This window comes from Mastomys coucha, unplaced genomic scaffold, assembly GCF_008632895.1.
Source record: "Mastomys coucha isolate ucsf_1 unplaced genomic scaffold, UCSF_Mcou_1 pScaffold20, whole genome shotgun sequence".
NCBI lineage: Eukaryota > Metazoa > Chordata > Mammalia > Rodentia > Muridae > Mastomys > Mastomys coucha.
The window spans coordinates 2,767,416-2,773,852 of NW_022196903.1; the positions used below are offsets into that span (position 1 = coordinate 2,767,416).

Sequence of the window (6,437 nt, forward strand, 5' to 3'; positions counted from 1 at the left end):
AGAAAGAAAGAAAGAAAGAAAGAAAGAAAGAAAGAAAGAAAGCAGAATCACAAAAGATATATTTTAAACTAGGAAAGATTAAAACTTGAAGTAATCCATAAGAAGTATTATACATGAAGTCTGACTTTGAGACCTACGAAAAGCCTGAGATTTTTTCTTACCAGCAAGCTATGAAACATATGGATGCTGACAGAAGCCAGGAGAATCCTGGTTTGGACACAAAGGACCAATGTTGACATCAATAGACAGAAAATGATCTTTGGACTCCAAGCCACAGTTCCCACAGAAGAGCATCTAAAAAGCTAGATGATGGCTTCATCTGCCATGGGTAACAGTGGAAAACAGGTAGGTTAGATAACTCCTATGTGTTAATGCTGCTCTTTATGTGGGAGATTCAGAGCCCATTTGTGAGACCAATGTCTACCGTTCATGCTTCAGCAAGACATCCATGGATCCATGGAGAGTCATCTCTTAATATAAATATTAAATTAGGAGTTTCTGTTATGTTTTATTTATCATCCGATACGCCTTTCTTCATGTCCAAATCGGAGCCTGTGTGGGGCTGGCAGAGTCTATGAACTTTCTTTCCACATTCCTTTACCACAGAGCTTAATGCATAATCCACAGAGAAGCCCAGACAGAGATCCTTCTGTGGTAGAGCTGTTTGTTCCTGTGTGGGCTGTGTCAGGTCTCCTTCCGTGAGCACAGTCAGGGCATTCTGCCAGCAAGATTGCAAATGTGCACAGAAAGTAAGGGACTTACGCTGTCCCTGTTGAGGCTGAAATGAAGGCCCAACCTGGCACTCCTGTTTGCTTCCTACAACAGTTTCACCCACTGGGTTTAGCTGAAGTATTCCTCGTAGCTCTAACTTCTAAAAAGAGATCTTACTGGGAAGATGTTATGCTCTGAGAGAGATGCCATTCTAATGTCGGCATAAATAAGTTATGCAAAGCTTTCACGACTGGAAAAGACATAATCACCATTCATGTATAACAGATTTGTTTATTCTGTAAAGATTCATTTCAGTTGATTAATTATCAGTATCTGCTGTGGGGGGGTGGCTAAGAAAGCTGCTCTGATGAGGGAATTATTGAAGTACATGTTTAGAATATTTATCACAGAACATGTATTAGATAAACAGCACATTTATCATATTCTTTCTGTGTGGGATTCTTCTTCCCCAGAACAGATCACATCAAGGGCCATGTATTTGGAAGTTTCTCATCCAATACACTCTTTTTTGTGGAGGAATTTTATATATATGTATATAAATATATATGTATTTACATATTTATATATTTATTTATGTGGAGGAATTATTTATTGTGGAGTAATATGTATATACATTTATATATGTGTATATGTATGTGTGTATATATACATATATATATTAACCCCAAATCAAATTAAATGTGATATTTTGACTCTTTTATCTCCCACAACCTTAGGAAAAACTACTCCAAAATAGAAAGTGAATGGCCCCCTCTGACCACATCAAGTTTGATCTTTGAACTATCCAGAATAGTATGAATACTGCTGAAAGACAAGTGATAACTTGTGTAAATTAACATTAGACATTAAATCTAGTGTGACAAAGTAGCTAAATTTAAATTGAAATATTAAACTCAATAGTCCTCAACCATCTATATGAAATGATCTTCAAGTGAAACTTGTGCCTTCTATCTGATGAACGTGATAATAATAACTACCATTTACAAGTTCCTTACCACATTCCTTATCAGTAAAGTACTCTAGATCAGCTTTTTAAAATTTAATTTTTACAATGGCCTTGAAGTTGATATTACCACTTCCTGACTGTAGGGTCAGAGAACAAGGCATAAAAAAATATGCCGCTGTGTCATACCACTGGGTCATACCATGCCGTGCCAGGGCTCTCAGTTGCTTCAGTTCTTAGGGAAGTCCATGGACTAGGAGTTACAAGACCTGGGCTATTATCCCAGGTCTAGTAATGCTATCCAGGTGATGTCTTTACTCTTTCTCGGCACCGGCTTTCCCATACCTTCATCTCCTTCCCCAATGGCTCCAATATATAATGTCCAAATATTATTTGATTCCTTTTCTCTCTCCTTGATCTCCAGACTATTTATGTATTTATTTGCCTTCTGGTCATTCACATTCTAATGTGTCCCAAGAAGACCCTATCCCAACCACCTCCTCTCATATGGATCTCTATCTCAATAAATGGTTCCACCAGCCTTCTCCCTTATGCACCACTTCTTCCCATGTCTAGCATCAGGGTTCAGGCACAATCATGATTTGAGAAGGAGTTCTGCTTAGGAGTCTCTTAGCCAATCTCCTCACTGTCTGCCACAGTCTGCTTCACATTCTCTGCTTTGAATCCAAAGTCTTGGAAAACCCAAATCACATCAGGTACCACTCTGCCCAGAATCTTCCCATAGTTCCTTTTGGCCTCAGGTTTTAACATTGCTTAGTAGCTCCTGCCTTCTACTTCAGACTTGCTTTGGACCACTTTCTTCCCTGCAATTCTTCTTAGTCAATCCTTGCTGTCTCTCTCTTCCATTCCATTCACTTTTTTTTTTTTATTTTCTACCTGAGTTACACCTTCCTAACTATTTTAGCTAGAGTTTTACTGCTATAAACAGATACCATGACTAAGGCAACTCTTACAAGAACAACATTTAATTGGGGCTGGCTTACAAGTTCAGAAGTTCAGCCTATTATCATCAGGACGGGAGCATGGCAGTGTCCAGACATGGTGCAGGAGGAGCTGAGAGTTCTACATCTTCATCTGAAGGCTGCTACCAGAATACTGACTTCCAGGAAGCTAGACGTAGGATATTAATGGCCGCATCAACGGTGATACACTTACTTCAACAAAGCCACACCTCCTAGTAGTGCCACTCCTGGCCTAAGCATATACAAACCATCACACTTTTCTATTTCTACTTAGCTTTTGAGTCACTAGCCTTGCATGAGAATTCTTACTCCCATACAGCTGCCTTTGGTAAGCATGCTCTCATTACTGCCTGTTTCCCCTCTGCAATAGAGTGTGAAAACTAAAATCAGGGACCCGGGCCTTGGATGTTCTGCCAGGAAACAACATGATCTACTGTTCCTCAACATGTCACAATTTTCATTTATAGAGTGCAAGTTATAAGCAACACCTGCCCTGCTTAAACCTTAGAGAACTTGGAGGACACTATAAAATGTTTAAGAAAACATTTTAGAAACCTATAAAAGTAAACAAATACAAGAATTTTTAATACTCAATTTATTCCTATTCCTAATTTGAAGACAGAAAAAAAATAGAATTGAATTAAAGGTAGCTGATATCAAGTTACATCAAAATCACTTTGGAATATTGTTTGGAATATATTATAAATAGGGATACATCCAGAGATGTTGCATTATTTTAAAATTCTCAAGATGACTCAGAGCACAGAAAAATCTGGGGAGTGGTGACTTAAAACCACTTTTTTCTGATCTCAAAGATTATGGTTCTCATGAGTCATAGAGAACAACGTGGGTAAGTTCCTTGGTCAGATTAACCCTACAGAGATAGAGGAAGCATATTCTTCTAGAGAGGAGTCTATCAGTGAGCAGTGATACGATGACAACTGACGAATCCAGCAAGCAGGTTATATTTAACTTGTGAAGGTCAGAAACTAGTTACCAGGAGGCAAACTTTCACAGAAAATGATTCATAATTGAGGAAGGAGGACTCAGCCACTTTGGTTTTGAAAATAGACTGTAGGCCCAAACGGGCGAGAAGAAAGGGCTCTCACACCCGTATAAGGGATGAGCACTACGCATGTAATACTTCCCAAAAGAGGTTCTTGGGGGCCTGACTAAGAGTTACACTGAACTCTCTCCCTTTGCAAACTAACATATCGATTGAGATTTTAACATTGTTTTTCTGAGTGCTTGATAAACGTATTTGAGAATGAACAAAGTGCCTCGAAGCTGTTCTGGAAATAATAGTGTTTTCAATTAAGCAGCAAGGTACTTACCTGCAATAAAAACAGGAAACTGAGACTCAGACAAGTAGAAGGCTCCCTGAGAATCTGAAGATGTAGCTTACTGGTGGAGCATTTGCCCAGTGTGTGCTCCAAATGCCCCAAATTGGCAGCACAAAGATAAATGAATAAACAAATGCTCAAAAATACGATTTTCAAAGTTCATAGAGATTACAAGAAAAGAAATTTTCTTATTTTGAATTCTTAGAACTTCATATATAACTGGGTACAGTGATAAGATATGCAGAAATAAAAAGTTTTCTGGTAGCCTTGCTAAAATAAAGATATAATTGTTTATATATAGATAGTACATATATGCATATGTATATGTGAACACACACTTGGAATGAAGTAGTTTTCTATCTCATTACACGGATAATATGGCGCCTAAGTCTCTGGAGAGGCTAGAGAAATATCTCCTTGGCAGAGCTCTGCCCTGATGTCTGGAAGATTCTGGACCCAGTCTCCAGTACTGCAGGGAAAAAAATCTTTAAAGCAGATTTCAGTTACTTAGGTACATTCTCTTAATCACAAATAGTTCTTTAATAGCTTATATATACCATTTTGTCACCGAGTGGTACTCAATTGTTAAATTATATAGCATGAAGGTCACATACACTTGGAGACTTAATTATTTATTTCCTTTCTGTTAAAGTATAGGCTTATTTTAAAGAGTATTAGCCAACTAATATTCTATGTTGTGTAATTTAGATTACAAGCTAAAGAAATAAGCTAAGCGCTTTAAAAGTTTCCTGACTTTGTTGTATTTTCAGCTGTGATTCAGTCTTTCATTTTCTTCCATGAGCCTTCCTATTTCAAGTCACCTGGCCCTGGCCTAGTGCAGCGGCTTATTTGGACTTCCACAGTTAACTGCTCTCTGCATCCTCATCTCTGACACAGCCTTAGGCCGGTTTCTATGTAGCTAGAAGGAATCCTCATTAGATTTTCACCACTGTGACAAATATCCCAAGAGAAATAACAGAGGCAACATTTAGTTCCTGTTCATGGGTTTCAAAGATAACAATGGGCTCCTTCCTTTTGGGCCTAATACAAGGTACAGACAGCCTTCATGTTGCAGGTGAACTCAATAAGGGTGCTCACTGCACAGAGGCCAGGGACCAGGGAGAGGATTGTTCTGTGGAACTCTTTCTTCCTTTGCTCTGTGTGAGCCAGCAGCTCTCAGATGGTGCTGTCCACATCCAGAATAAGCCTTCCACTAGTTTACCATCTCGCATAAGCCCTCACACATACACCTTGAAAGCATGCTTGACTAAACTTCTAGCTGTCTGTCAACTTAATCAATTGACAATCAACATTATCATCACTTTTGTCCTTTAATTTACAATCTGGATCATGTCACTGTGCTTGCTTAAAACTCTCCAGTGTGCTCCCTTGTCATGCTTCTTGATATGATGCACAAGACCTTCATTCTCCATTCTCTCTCTCTCTCTCTCTCTCTCTCTCTCTCTCTCTCTCTCTCTCTCTCTCTTTCTCTCTCTCTCCCTCCCTCCCTCCCTCCCTCCCTCCCTCCCTGTCTCTCTCTATCTCTCTTTCTCTCTCTGTCTCTCTCTGTCTGTCCTGTCTCTCTCTCTCTCCTGAATGTCATTCAGTTTCCCACCATCAGATCTCTAGCTGACATGCTCTCCTGAAGCTTCTCCCCCTGTTGCAACCACAATGTCCAAGATTCCCCTCTCAAAGGGGGCATTCCCTCCTCTGCCTCTGTTACTCCCCTGCTTTCAGACATTCTTCTGCTCCCTTAAAGCTTTCCATTTCTATTATGTTTCTCCCACTAAGGTCCTTTGAGACCTCTGCCTTTTTCTTTGTTCACATCTGGCACAGTTACTGGCATGTAGGATGCCTTCAACCACTGCTGAAGTCATGAAGGTAGAAATTAATTACAATCTAGAATTTTAAGCAGCTAACCTTTTTTTTTTCCAATAGAATTAAAACTTGGTCAGAACTAGTTGTTCCTATTTCTTTGAAACTTAAGACAACAGGACCTAGCATTTGCATTTTTACCTTTGAGTGTTGCAACTATTCTTTTTTGTCCTTTATAGTGTGATAAAATACTCATACCCCAAAATTTAACCATTTCAAGTGTGGTACAATGCTTCAAATGTGGCATGACGTTTACTGTTGCATATGACCATAACGACAAGAACCATTTCCAAGCTGTGACATTGTCCCAAAAAGAGGCAGCTGTTAAATGCTAGCTCCCTGCTCTTCCCCACTCCAGTCCGAGAGCTCACCTTCTCTTTCCCGCCTCTCTGATTTGCCTCATCTAGGGGCTTCTAACAAGTACAGTTGTTCTGTAGGTGAGTTTATATTTAGCTGATTCCACTTAGCATAGTATTTTAAAGGTTCATCTATATTATAGCACATGTTAGAATTTGCTTCCTTTCGAAGAATATTCTCTTGTTGTATGTATATGATGAAATG

General features: G+C 39.2%; 1 pseudogene; it reads left to right on the forward strand.

Moving 5' to 3' along the window:
* Nucleotides 1-6,211, forward strand: part of LOC116098470 — an 8,606-nt pseudogene extending 2,395 nt beyond the window's left edge.
* Nucleotides 6,212-6,437: the final 226 nt, after the last annotated feature.